We start from the raw sequence: 15,555 nt of genomic DNA on the forward strand, positions 1-15,555 counted from the left end.
AACTACCATATTTTCTGGCATGCATCTTCTATTGGTGAACTGGCAACTGGTTTGGGTTACAGTATTTGGAATGGGTAATTCACAGCTTTGGGGCTTTGCTTGTAGCCCCCTAGATAGAACCATTTCCAAATGGCATCTCTTACCATATGCTTTCTGGAGCTTTGGCTAAGCATCTCATCACATGGATGAAGTCCAGTATTACCATTCGCCAGTCTCCGTGGTGAATCAGGGCAGCTGTGGGGCAATCCTGGCAGCCCGGCCGGCAGCTGACATTTCCCCATCACACACTGGAAGTCAGTCTACGTCATCTAATGGGTGGCGTAGGGCTCCATGAATGAACTGGAGTAAAAGTGTCCTAGGATGCTTCTTTTGTCATGTGTGATGAGGTTGCTGGTCTTTGTTATGGCTTAGTTGCACATACCCAATATCTTCTTTTTTCCCTTCCAGCTTTAAGGCAATGTAGTTTAGAAAAGGACGATGGGCATCTATTAGAATCTTCAAACGAGAGTCATCATCATATAATTTCTTTTAGCATTCCATAAATGAAAACATGCAACACATGGCTGAGCAACATCAGGGTGCAACCAAGATGGCAACTGAATTAACTGAATGCAAACTTTGAACTCAGTTTCCAGCAACTGAAGCACACTGAGGACAAAAGGGGAGGAGACTGAAGCTAGGACCTTTTAATAGCAGCTGATAAAAAATTCATGGGAACTGTCCCTGCCAAACAGAGACAATTGGGCAGGTCAACGGTTGTGTCTGACCCCAATGATATCAATCCCATCTCTTTTCTGAGCCTATTTCCCCAAGTTAATAGCTTTCCAGATAAATAAACACTTCACGTCTCTGATGAAGTGGGTTGTAGCAATCCGTGAAAGGTTATGCTATAATAAAAAATTGTTAGCCTATAAGGTGTCACAGGATTTTCTTCTTTTTATTACAATATACATGAGTTTTTCTTGGCTGCTAAATTATCAATATTGCTGCCGCTGTCTCTCTTAGCTGTGGCAGTTCTAGCTGTATTTTTATATTGCCTTTTAGATTGTTTTAGTAAGATTTGTCTTACTTTATCTAGCAAGTCACCTGGAGGACTCTGCCTAGGTGAGAAACAGCAGGGTTTATTTATTAAACAGGACACAGCTTGTCAAGCCAGGTGTCACCCATCCTGTATGTGTACATTTCCTTTTTTCTGCTTTATATTTCTCCCTGCTGAAATTCATCGTTAGTTTTGGCCCAGAACCCTAATCTGTTACATTGTTATTCCCAAATAGAGTAGACCTACTAGACCCATTGAATCAATGGCAATTGTCTATCAGCTGACTCACTTTTTGGCTGATAATTCAGTTGGTCGATTCTGGTTAAGATTAATAATCAGATGAGGGCCTCACAGATTTATTTTAGCATGATCTTTCATAGATTTAAAATGCAGTTTCTCAGGTGCACAGAGTATAATGGATGGAGCAGAAAAGATGAAGGTACAAAATTTGCCACATACTGCAGCCCCCGGTGGCCCAGTGAGTTAAACTGCAGAGCTGCTGAAAAGATCGGTGGTTCGAATCCGAGGAGCAGGGTGAGCTCCTGCTGTTAGTCCCAGCTTCTGCCAACCTAGCAGAAAACATGCAAATGTGAGTAGATCAATAGGTACCGCTCCGGCAGGAAGGTAACGGCGCTCCGTGCAGTCATGCCAGCCACATGACCTTGGAGGCGTCTACAGACAATACTGGTTCTTCGTCTTGGAAATGGAGATGAGCACCAATCCCCAGAGTCAGACATGACTAGACTTAATGTCAGGGGGAAATCTTTACCTTTACCTCACTGCAAACAAACTCTTAAAATCCATTTTTACCTGCCCCCTTAAGCATAAGCTCCAACATTTCCTAGATGAAAACCAGGACATGCACGACCAAGCAACATGAGTGTAGTGAAGATGGCAAGCATTATTAGACAGACAAGCTGGGGGTTGGATGGGGAACAACAGTTTGCTTTCTCCTTCTCTTTTCTCTCCTAGGCTGAGTATACTCCTGCCATTGATACAGTGTGAAAATATTTTGGTCACTATGTGGCTGGGTAGGAATTTTCTCCACTTTCCATTATTTACTTATTTCATTTATATCCTGCTTTTCTCATCCTTATGGGGACTCAAATAAATGACAAAGATTCAGTGCTTCTCATCCATATAAAAGAAACATTGCAAGTCTAAAAGCAATCACATATAACCACAAATGAAATAATTAAAACTATACAAATCATCAAACATAACCCTAAAACATTAAGCATTAAGGCATTTAAACATTACATCGATTCCATGTTTTCCTTTAGCTGCTTGTGTATTGCTATCCTTCGTTGAATGCCTGCTTGCACAGCCAAGTTTTGAGCTGTTGCCTGAACTCCAGGAGGGAGGAGGCCAATCTGATCTTGCTGGGGAGGGAATTCCACAACCTAGGATTCACTACCGAGAAGGCCCTGTCTCTCGTCCCCACCAATCACACCTGTGAAAGCGACGGGACCAAGAGCAGGACCTCCCCGGCCAATCTTAATGCTCTAACTGGTTCATAAAGGGAGATGAGTTTGGACAGGTAAGCTGGACCGGAACCGTTTAGGGGTTTTGTTTTTGCTTACCATAGTATTGCTGTGGAAATGGCCAATTAATTGGGGTGATATCTAAAATAGATAGTCACTTGGCAACTATTGGGGGGAGATTTTGGAAGTTGGCAAACCCATATGGGACATTTGGTGATGGAGAGAGGGTCTGTCTCTTTTGATTCTGCAACCAGGCAGTCGAAGATAGAGAATTTCCTTGGGTTTGGCCTGAAAGTTAAAGCTCTCATTCAGGCCCTGTGACTTGAGAGAGTGAGTTTCAGGTTGGCCTTCCACATGTTGGTCAGCTGGAAAGTAACCCAGATTTTGGGTTCTCCTTGGTGCTCAAGTGTGTCACTCAGGTGAAGCCATGGAGAAGATCTGTTGGAAGTCCACCTGCCACAGCTGTGTCCACACGAAGTTTCTTCCTTGCATTGCAAGTTTCCAGAAGAGACCAATAAGCAGAGTAGAATGAATAAAGTGGCCCATATTACAACTGAGTACTTTGTGTTTGGTCTCATTAGGGCAACAAACTGTGATGTTTTAAAAGCTGTTGAAAACGTAGGACAATAGAGGACAAATCAGGGCTGCCATTTTAAATCAGAACAGTTAGAGGCCTAAGTGAATCATTGGGCAGGACCAGAATTTCTCCCTCCCCCCTTGCTTAACTCAAACTGTGACTATAGTTAAAAAGTTAAAAATCTAGAAATGCCAACTTTTGCAAAGATGTAAACAATTTTGCATAACAGGGACATAGATTATCTTGGGGGATAACTCAAGAATAGTTATCTGAACTGGAATTTATTGTAGGAAGGGATGAAGAGATAGTGTTTACTAGGGACTGTAAGTAAGCTTGGCCACAAGAATTTTTTTTGCTATCTTTTTGGCATTCCAAGACATATATGAGCAGGACTTAGAATGAATGAATTATGAGAAACAGATTAGAAGGATTCAGCTGGAGACTTCATTTCTATTCAAATTCTGCCTGTTCACTGGTTTGTTTTCTTTGAGGGAAGGAAAAGAAGGCAGGGGATGGAGGGGCGTAGAATGAACTCTCAGTCCGTTGGGGATATAGTAGAATAGGGAATTCCTCCTCTGAGAAGCCACATTTACATTTCATATTAAGATTAATGCCCAAAGTTTTTGAAAGTCAGTCTGCTGAACCATGAAGGCTAGGAACTCAAGTTTTAGAAGATGACATAGAAAGTTGATGATCCCAAGATCATATAATACAATGCTCTCATGACCAAATAATACTTTCTTAAATTTTGTTGATACACAAAATGGCAGATAATTTTGTTGTTGTTGTTGTTCAGTCAACTCTTAGTAATCTCATGGATCAGCTGACGCCAGAGTTCCTTCTTGGCTGTCACCACTCCCAGCTCCTTCAAGGCCAAGCCAGTCCCTTCAAGGATAACATCCATCCATCTTGCCCCTTTTCCTTCCATTTTCCACAGCAACACTATCTTCTCCAAACTTTCCTGTCTTTTCATTATGTGGTCAAAGTACTTTATTCAGAAAGAGCTTGAAAACCTGGCTCTTTACTCAAGCCTTTAGATAAAGATTGCTAATCCAGAAGCAATCTGTATCTGTGACCATTCTTGTACCTGTTTGCACTTTTTATCTTTGTCAACTCGATATAGACACAGGGTCTATTTCCATCCCAATTTGCACTTCCAAGAATTTGCAGCACTTTATCAGTCACCTTGTGTTTACAATATTTATATGGTGCACCTTACCCAGTCTACTTTTACAATCTCTCAGTTTTAATCCATGTTTTTATTAGTTCTTGTTTTTTATTGGCTAATGTTTAATTTTTTTATTGTGCATGTTTTTGTCTATTGCTGTGTTTTATACTGCTACTGTTTTTATTCGGGCTTGGCCCCATGTAAGCCGCCCTGAGTCCCCTCCGGGGAGATAGAGGCGGGGTATAAAAATAAAGTTATTATTATTATTATTGACACAACGACATTGTATGACACAGCAAACAAGATAGATATGCTGGATTTCGTTTCACAAAATCACAAGTCGAACACTTCCCAAGTGTCTAGGACTGTGTGATGTATTTTCGGATGATGCGTGCAGATCCCAGTAAGGTGGCCTTTTGCAGTTGGCAGATCGTAATTTTGTCAATGTCTATTGTTTCCAAATGCCGGCTGAGATCTTTTGGCACGGCACCCAGTGTGCCCATCACCACCGGGACCACCTGCACTGGTTTCTGCCAGAGTCTTTGAAGTTCAATCTTGAGGTCCTGATAGCGGCTGAGTTTTTCCTGTTGTTTTTCGTCAATGCGACTGTCACCTGGGATGGCGACATCAATGATCCAAACCTTGTTCTTTTCCACAACTGTGATGTCTGGTGTGTTGTGTTCCAGAACTTTGTCAGTCTGGATTCGGAAGTCCCACAGTATCTTTGCGTGTTCATTTTCCACAACCTTTGCAGGTTTGTGATCCCACCAGTTCTTAACTGCAGGGAGGTGATACTTGAGGCATAGGTTCCAATGAATCATTTGGGCCACATAGTTGTGCCTCTGTTTGTAGTCTGTCTGTGCAATTTTCTTACAGCAGCTGAGGATATGATCAATGGTTTCATCGGTTTCCTTGCACAGTCTGCACTTTGGGTCATCAGCTGATTTTTCGATCTTGGCCTTGATTGCATTTGTTCTGATGGCTTGCTCCTGGGCTGCAAGGATCAGGCCTTCTGTCTCCTTCTTCAGGGTCCCATTCGTGAGCCAGAGCCAGGTCTTCTCTTTATCAGCTTTTCCTTCAATTTTGTCAAGGAACTTTCCATGCAGTGTTTTGTTGTGCCAGCTGTCAGCTCTAGTTTGTAGTGCGGTTTTCTTGTACTGGTTTTTTGTCTGCTGTGCTTTGAGGAGTTTCTGATTTTTGACTTCAATCAAAGCAGGTTCTTCACTTTGCTTTACATGTTCTGCCAGGGCATGTTCTTCTTCTTTGACTGCTTGTTTTACTTGTAAGAGTCCTCTGCCCCCTGATCTTCTAGGCAGATATAGCCGGTCAACATCACTGCGAGGGTGCAGTGAATGATGAATGGTCATGAGTTTTCTTGTTTTTCTGTCCAAATTGTCCAGTTCCGCCTGTGTCCAATTTATAATGCCAGCAGTATATCTTATGACAGGTATGGCCCAGGTGTTTATGGCCTTGATGGTGTTGCCTCCGTTGAGCTTGCTTTTGAGAATTTTTCTGACCCTTTGTGTGTATTCTTTACTGACCACAATCTTCACATGTTCATGCTTGATGTTGTCCAGCTGTAATATGCCCAGATATTTATAGGCCTCTGGCTGGTGACACTTTATTGTTTGGCCATTGGGCATATTGATGCCCTCACTTTCAATTATTTTTCCCTTCTTCAATGCCACTGTCGAACATTTGTCCAAACCAAACTCCATGTTTATATCAGTGCTAAAAATTCGGACAGTGTTGGTCAGAGATTGGATTTCAGTTTCCGTTTTCCCATATAGCTTCAGGTCATCCATGTACATCAAATGTGAAATTTTGTGAGAATTCTTAGATGTTTGGTAGCCGAGATTTGTTTTTTGTAAGATTGTTGACAGAGGGATCATGGCAATAATGAAAAGCAGAGGGGACAATGAGTCTCCCTGGAAAATTCCTCTCCTGATGTTGACAAGTCCATAACTTTCATTTCCAACAAACAGTTCAGTTTTCCAGTGCTCCATCATGTTTTCAATGAAGGTGCCAACGTTTTTACTAATCCCGATGGCGTCCAGGCACTTGATGATCCAGCTGTGTGGGAGTGAGTCAAAGGCCTTTTTGTAGTCAATCCACGTCATGTGAAGATTAGCTTTTCGGCTCTTACAGTTCTCCAGAATCATTTTGTCAATCAATAACTGGTCTTTTGTGCCCCTGCTTTTCCGTTTGTTGCCTTTCTGTTCATCTGGCAAGATGTTTTTTTCTTCAAGATAGTCTTGAATTCTGTCAGCTATGATGCCAGTCAGTAGTTTAAACATAGTGGGCAGACACGTTATTGGCCTGTAGTTTCCTGGTGCTGCTCCTTTTGCTGGATCCTTTTGTATCAGGTATGTTCTTCCAGTTGTTAGCCATTCACTGATACTTCCTTTCTGCAGCATCTCATTGAATTGTTGGGCCATTTTTCCATGTAAACTAATCAGATGTTTGAGCCAAAATCCATGAAGTTGATCACTACCAGGCGATGTCCAGTTCTTGACTTTTTGCACTCGTTTGCTGATCATTTCAGTTGTTATTTCCATCAGTTCCATTTTGTTCTGTGAGAATTTTCCTTCAAACTTCTTTATCCACCCAGCGTTTTTGTTGTAGTTCTTATTGTTTTCCCAAAGCTCTTTCCAGAACTTTGTTGTTGCAGTTTTCTCTGGCTTTATGGTTACTGTGTCTGTTGTTTGGTTCAGGCTCTGGTAGAACCGTCTTTGGTCTGATTGAAACAGTTGATTTTGTCTGTACTGGATGATTCTGGCTTCATACCTTTCAATTTTTCTGGCTGTTGCTGTAATTTGTTCTTTCACAATTTCCAAAGCTTCTTCAATTTTTCTGGTGTTCAGCCAGTACTTTCGGATCAGGTATTGCTTGATTTTGTCATTCTTCAGTTTCTTCTCTTTCATATTTTTCAGGTTACTTGCATCTGATCTAAGCTTTTTGATTTTCAACTCTAGCCTGACCTTCCACTTTGGTTTTCCAGTCGATTTTCTTTGGGGCTGCCTTGGTTGTAGGAGCCCAAGCTCTTCTGTTACTATCACTGTTGCACTGTAGGCATACTGGTTTGTTTGTTCAATTGATGTTATTTGGACAGTGGAGAGTGCTGCATTCACATCTTTCATGAGAGGCGCCAGGTGTCTCTTGGGCACTGTTTTTAGAGTTGGGATCCGCTTTCTTATTGCATTTGCTGCAGCATGAGCCATGATCTTATCCTTGAGCTCTTGTTGTCTTGCTGTCAAGGTTCCTGGTGGTTCAGCAGATGTTTCAAGTGCTGGTTCATGAAATTCTTGCAAAAGCTCCACACTTTCTTCTGGTTCAATCTGTTCCACCATTTCAAGTGTTGCTGGAGTCTCTGCTGCTGTCTGTGCTGTGGTCTGATGGTAATTTACTTTGCAAATTTTCTGGATTTCTTCGAGTTCAACTTCACTGAACACTTTGTTTCTGATTATGAATCTTCGTTGGTCAGCCAGTCGGGGTTCTGTTATCTGTGAGTCAGGGTACTCTTGTTTCCATAGCTGATGCATCCTTTTTTGGTAGCCACGCCTTTGAGGTTCAGATTTGTAGTAGCATTTCATAATTGTGCGGTTTTCTGGCATTGTGTATTTCTGCCGCTTCTGTGACTGTTCATTTGGGGTTTGATGATTCCGTAGCCCACTTGTCAATGGATGTCCAGAATCAGCAGCATCCACCGCGGTCCTTTTTATCCTGGGCGACGACCGAGCCAGTATAGACTTCGTTTGGGTTTGATTCTCCATAATGCTAATGGGTTAGGTGCTCTTAGTTCTGCTCCTCAGCTGAGGCCTCTCTGGCTTGGTTGGACCTACCGGTAGTTACACTACCGCCAGCACAGCCCTCAGTTATCATTGGAGCAGGTAAGCCCCCCCACCACGTCAAGGTGGCACCTGCGGAGGGGAAGTTATTATTATTATTATTATTATTATTATTATTATTATTATTATTATTATTTATCTTTCCCTCTAATATCCCTGCCTCCAGTGAGCAGCCGGGCAATATTTCCTGGAGGATGGACTGGTTAGATCTTCTTGCGGTCCAAGGCACTCTCAGGATTTTCCTCCAACACCACAGTTCAAATGCGTCTATCTTCCTTCACTCAGCTTTCCGTATGGTCCAGCTCTCGCATCCATGGGTTACTATGGGGAAGATCATAGCTTTAACTATGTGGACTTTTGTTGCCAGTGTGATGTCTCTATTCTTCACTATTTTATCGAGGTTGGTCATTGCTTTCCTCCCAAGAAGTAAATGCCATCTGATTTTCTGGCTGCAGTCTGCTTCTGCAGTAACTTTCATGCTTAGAAATACAAAGTCTGTCACTGCCTCCATATTTTCTCTGTCTGTTTGTCAGTTATCAATCAGTCTGGTTGCCATAATCTTGGTTTTGCAACCCAGCTATTGCATTTTCTTCTTTCACCTTGGTTATAAGGCTCCTCAGCTCCTCTTCGCTTTCAGCCATCAAAGTGGTATCATCTGCATATCTGAGGTTGTTAATGTTTCTTCCAGCAATTTTAACTCTAGCTTGGATTCATCAAGTCCAGCAGATAATAGTAAACCCCATGGAAATGAAGTTCCTCTGGCCCAGAAATACCATAGAATCACAGTGAAGGACTTAAAAAATACCTACAGAAGATATATTTTGTTGGATGTGGATAGATGAAGCCATGGATACTGGTTCCAGCATGATGGCAGTTGTAGTGTATTGGGTTTTAAGGGGAATGTTCATTATGTGCAATTAACCTGTTTCCTTCTCTTAATATGAACATACATGTTGCAATTAGATTGGCACATGTGTATACTCCCATGACCAATCACAAAGTAAAACATAGCAAATAAAAGACAGATACCCTGTTTCCCCTAAAATAAGACATCCCCAGAAAATAAGACCTAGTAGAAGTTTTGCTGAATTGCTAAATATAAGGCCTCTCCTGAAAGTAAGACCTAGCAAAGTTTTTGTTTGGAAGCATGCCCGCCGAACAGAACACCAGAGCATGCAGGATCCGTAAATGTATGTACCATAGAGTGTTGTACATGAAAATAATGGTAGTAACAAGAAATTATTGATAGGATTTACAGTTTGTCTGGTTATGCTGGTTTGTGATGACAATATAATGTTCATTTTTTTTTGCTCAATAATAAATGTGAATTCTTCTTCATGGAAAAATAAGACATCTCCTGAAAATAAGACCTAGAGCATCTTTGGGAACAAAAATTAATATAAGACACTGTCTTATTTTCGGGGAAACACGGTAGGTGAGGAAAACTACATGCTGAAACAAACATGTCTTTGGAGGGAGGAAACAACTTTGCTAAAACACACATATAAGCCTATGATGGTCTGGCTCTCAAAATCCTCAATTCCTTGCTTGGTAACCACATTCCATGCTTGGAAAGATGTCATTGTAGAATCAAGGAACTTGCAAAGCTCCGCAAGGAGCAGGGTGTGGGTCTGGGTGTGTTTTTGATGTAGGAAAGGGCTGCAAAAGCTCCTTGTTTGGTCCATGTTCTGCCCAGGAGTTATTGAGCAATGTTTTAGCAGGAGGTAAGTTCATTGCAAGCAATTGCTTCCTTTGTATATATCAAAAACTGTATATCTCGTTAAACAAATGGGTTCCTTTGCCGTGACTAAACCAATCTACATGTATTCATCCTCCCAACATTGATTTATTTAGAGGAAGCTTGGTTCTCAGAGGATCTTCTGCAAGCCGGTGTGTATTATTCCAGCACCCCCCCCCCCCCCCTTCAATTGATTAAAAGTCAGCACTCTCTCTGAGCAAGCATCTCACAAGGGGAGCATTTGCATTTGAAAGGCAAGGGAGGCCTGTTCTCTTGGAGTAAGAGGCTCATTAACAATTGCAGAAATACTTTGAACCATAACCTCGCTTCATTACTTAAGCTCAGAGCGAGATCCCTTTGCGCCAGACTTTGCGATCAGATGGGTGTGGTGTGCCAGACTGCGGCTGCAAATTACCTTCTGCTCGGGCAATTTCCTGTTTCCTGTTTGTAAACTCTGTACGAATTGGGATTTTGTGAAACTGCCATTTTAGACTCCATCCTGCTAGGCCAATTAATTTTGTACTAGCTGTGACAAAAGAGCTTGAAACCCTACCATGTTCTCAGTATATTCCAAAAGTACTGTTTTTAAAATGCAGTATTAACAATACGATTGTCCCTCCACATTGGCGGGTTTAACTTTGATTTTTTTGTAGATTTGATTAATATGTTCTCTCTAGAGTTCTCTAGGTTTCTCCAAGGTAACTCTATGGTCAACGTCTGATGAATTTTGACTATTGAGGCAATTTCTTTCTCCACAATATTTTTAATTATTTATTTTTGAAAAGAAATACAAGTACAGTGGATTTTGATTTACGAGTGTCCCTATTTACGAGCTTTTTGAGTTACTGAAGGGACCATGAGCCGGAAAATAGTAGACTTTTGCATATACAGTAGAGTCTCACTTATCCAAGCCTCGCTTATCCAAGCCTCTGGATTATCCAAGCCATTTTTGTAGTCAATGTTTTCAATATATCGTGATATTTTGGTGCTAAATTCGTAAATACAGTAATTACAACATAACATTACTGCATATAGAACTACTTTTTCTGTCAGATATGTTGTCTAACATGATGTTTTGGTGCTTAATTTGTAAAATCGTAACCTAATTTGATGTTTAATAGGCTTTTCCTTAATCCCTTCGTATTATCCAAAATATTTGCTTATCCAAGTTTCTGCCAGCCCGTTTAGCTTGGATAAGTGAGACTTTACTGAATAGCTTTGTCTCTGCTAATATCATATTAGCTTCATATAGACAATGTAAACTCTTTGTATGAACTAAAGTAACAAAGGACCTGTGCCCTTCCCTTTTCTCTTGCCTGGTACCTTGTCCAGAAAGTTCCAAGGCCAAATGCTAGCTTGAGATCAACAAGTGAGATCATAGACACCACTTGTGCCAAAGAGGTGTGGAGGTGAAGAAAACCCTCAGTAATTGGTCAAGGTTAGATAAGCCGACATATATATTCTTTGTTTGCGATGCCATGCTTCGCGGCAGCCATTTGCAAGTACATTAGAGTCCCACTTATCCAACATAAACGGGCCGGCAGTACGTTGGATAAGTGAATATGTTGGATAATAAGGAGGGATTAAGGAACAGCTTATTAAACATCAAATTAGGTTATGATTTTACAAATTAAGCACCCAAGCATCAAGTTATACAACAAATTTGACAGAAAAATAATTCAATACGAAGTAATGCTATGTAGAAATTACTGTATTTACGAATTTAGCACCAAAATATCACGATGTATTGAAAACACTGACTACAAAAATGCGTTGGATAATCCAGAACGCTGGATAAGCGAGTGTTGGATAAGTGAGACTCTACTGTACAAACCTTTTGGGGTGTACGGCTGTCCCGCCTTCTCATAGCTACCCTGTTTTCCCGAAAATAAGACATCCCCAGAAAATAAGACCTAGTAGAAGTTTTGCTGAATTGCTAAATATAAGGCCTCCCCCGAAAGTAAGACCTAGCAAAGGTTTTGTTTGGAAGCATGCCCGCTGAACAGAACACCAGAGCATGCAGGATTGGTAAATGTACCTATCATAGAGTGTTGTACATGGAAATAATGGTAGCAACAAGAAATTCTTGATAGGATTCAGTTTCTGGTTATGCTGGTTTGTTATGATAACTACTGTACAGTATATAATAAATGTTCATTTTTTTGTTCAACAATAAATGTGAATTCTTCTTCATGGAAAAATAAGACATCCCCTGAAAATAAGACCTAGAGCATCTTTGGGAGCAAAAATTAATATAAGACACTGTCTTATTTTCAGGGAAACACGGTATGTGAAAATAAACTTTGCTTTTGTACTCTCACGAGACTGGATTTTCTGTCTCATTGCCTCCTGTGCCAGAACTCCTTTTTGAGATAAATTGTCTTACATTACGAGCCGTCGTTCAGCCCAGCTTTCACTTTGACATACGTGCAAGCATTTTGATTTATGAGCTAGCACCAGAGGGAGTGCAGCCACAAGAGGGTTTGCTACCATTAGAGTACAGGACTTGTGCTCCCAACGCGGGACAAACAAAGCTCAGGGCACAAGTGGAGCAGATGCCCAAGCGTAGGGTGCAGTTGGAACTCCTGCCCTCCTGCCCCCACCTGTGGCCGGGATATTGAGCGGGATGTATTAACTGCTGCGAACAATTGGCGCTCCCGTCCATGGCTGGAATGGTAAAATTTATTTATTTATTTATTACATGCATTTATACCCCGCCCTTCTCCCCGAGGGGACTCAGAGCGGCTAAAAGCTTCATGCAGAAGCTCTTCCCCCACCAGCAGCTGGGAGAGTGAGGGTGTGGATGTCTGTTGTGCACGGGGCACAAATGGGGCTCCCCAGGTGCAGTTGCCTGTCTCACCTCTTTGCATTCTATCACCCGCATTACCACCTCTCCTCTCCCTCTTCTTTCCTGAAGGAGCTTCCAAGAATAGATACTATACATTATGAAGAAAACGATGCTTCTGCCTCTTCACTTTATGCATCCTTGCCATAAATTTGTCCTTCTACCATTTAAAAGTTGATCTTTCTTTGTTTACTGTTCCATAAAGATCCAGATCTAATGAGGTGTTTAATTAATACAGCAAGACTGTGGAAAGGGAAGGAAGCTCCAAATGCTGAAGATTGGCTAATCAAAATATTAGACACCATACAAATGGACATTTTGTCACAAAAAATAAGAGAAGGGAAAAACAAAACGGATTGGACAAATGATATAAATTTTTTGAGAAAAAGAAAAATGGACTTCATGATACATCTGTCTTGCATATAAAAGTGAACTAACAGGATGGAGGCTAGAATAAATGAAAGAAAATTTAAGGGAAGACAAAAGAAGAGTCTTCGAAGCACGGATGGGAAGTCAAACTGCACTCATTTCGATTTTTCTTTTGAGTATTTTTATTGTTTCTTTATTTTTTATTTTTTAATTTCATATATATATATATATATATATATATATATATATATATATATATATATATACTAGCTGTGCCCGGCCACGCGTTGCTGTGGCAAAGTGGTGGTGGTATTGGTTAAAAATTATTGTGGAATTTTTATTTGACGTTATTTGCATTTTTAATTAATTTTATTGCAACTTATCTTTTTTATTTATTATATTTTATTATTTTGTTGTATTATTTTTAGTTATTTTGTTGTAGTATTTTATTGTATTAATTTTTAGTGTTTTTTATTATATTTATTGTATTATTTGTATTTATTTTATTTTTTTATTCTTTTAACACTGGGCTGAGTGGGTTGCTAGATCAAGTGGGCGGAGCTTAGCCTTCTAACTGGCAGCAATTGGATAAAAACAATTTTTTCTCTCCCTCTAATTAGGACTTTATTTTTCTTTTCTTTTTGTTGTCGGAACCTAGGACAAGGATGGTGGGTTGTGTTGCCAAATTTCTAGGTTCTGGGGTTTGTACTTTTGTTGTTTAGTGGGAGGAATGGACACCATTACTCCTTTATATATATAGATATATATCTTCCTTTTTTTCTCTTTTTTAAAAAATTACTATTCTTTTTTCCTTCTTTCTCCTCTTTACTAGCCTTCCTTCCCACTATTCTCAACTATTTATTTTGTTCACCCACTTTCGATGTATTTATATTCTTAAGAAATAAATAAAAATTATATGGAAAAATACAGAACAAACCAGGGAAACCTTGGTTTAGTCTGCATTAATTTGCTTTTACTGGAGACATCATTTGGAAACCACAATGGCCCATCCAGTACAATGCAGTGTCTATTTCAGTTCAGGGATAAAGACCTAATCTGTCCCTTTGAAGTACCCCAGGTGACAGTGTGACCATTGTGTGGCACTTTTGCAGCCCTATTTTCTTACTGTCCACTTCCCACCTAGCAATTCTATGAACTTGAATTGGTGCTCCTTGGTTAGTAACATGGCCTCTAAAATGGAATACACTTATATTTTTGGCCCTACCACCTTGATTTGACCCTGCCCACTACTAGAATGGGATGCCTGAGAAATATCTACAGGACAAAGACAGAACTACTCATTTTTCCTCCAAAATCTTCTTTTCAACATACGTTCTCCATGATTGTTAATAATATTCCCATTTATTCTGTGACGGAAGCATGTGGTGTTGGCTTTATTTATGACTCTTCTTTATCTTTTGTTCCCCACGCTGAGGTTGTAGCAAAGTCATGTCACTTTATTCTTTACAGCATTGCCAAAATCGAGCTTTTTCTTTCTGCTTCTTCTGCTAAGACCTTAGTTCATGCCTTGGTCATTTCCCAACTTGATTATTGTCATGCTCCTTTGATTCGTCTTCCATTATCTCCTCTTAGTCCTCTGGTTTCCATTCAACATTCTGCTACCAGGGTTATTTTTTTGGCCTGTCAGTTTGATCATGGTACCCCACTTTTGATATTTTTCATTAGTTTCCCATCTTTGTAGGATTCAGTATAGGCTTATTTTTTAAAAACATTCAAAGCTCTTTCTTTCAGCCTTTATTTCTTTTTACTGGCTTGCTTGGGGTCTACATTCAAGGAATTTTAAGTATCTTACAAAAAAAAAAGAGTTCCTTCTTCATTGACTTCTAGTGTATCAATAATGTAAAGTTAAAGCATACTATGGAGTGCTGGGAGTTGTCGTTTAGTTAGTCCCAAGAATTCTGACAGAAAAGGCTATAGACTTTGTAAAATGACAATTTCAGTGATTCCATAAGATTGAGCCCTAGCAGTTAAAGTGGTGTCAAACTGCATTAATTCCACAGTGTAGAATTATTCTTTCTGATTCAGTGCCCTGTACTCTTAGAATTGTCTCGTTGAACATTTGCAAATTGCTCTTTCCCTAGTTATTTTAAAATCTTAATTAAAATCTGTCATCTTTTCCAAAGCTTTTTGAATATTGGTTTAATATTGTGTTATAATCTTGCATATTCTGATCACACGCGTTTGTCAGTTTGCTTTATATTATATTGAATTGTTTGTATTTTATTATCTAGATAATTTGTTTTACAGTTTTATATTTTCATTGTTTCTTCTTGTTCTTCTCTCTGTTTTACATATATTTAAAACTATACAGCTTTGGCAGGATTCACTGTGTTTGGTTGTTTTACTAGCAAAGTGCCATGTATATCGAGGGCACTATATAAACAAACAATAAAGACAATAACATTCAAAGCAACTAAATTGGCCTTGGACCTTCTGCCGAAAGGGGTTCCTTTGATCATACTTGTC

This window comes from Anolis carolinensis, chromosome 3 (genome assembly GCF_035594765.1).
Source record: "Anolis carolinensis isolate JA03-04 chromosome 3, rAnoCar3.1.pri, whole genome shotgun sequence".
NCBI classification, from domain to species: Eukaryota; Metazoa; Chordata; class Lepidosauria; order Squamata; family Dactyloidae; genus Anolis; species Anolis carolinensis.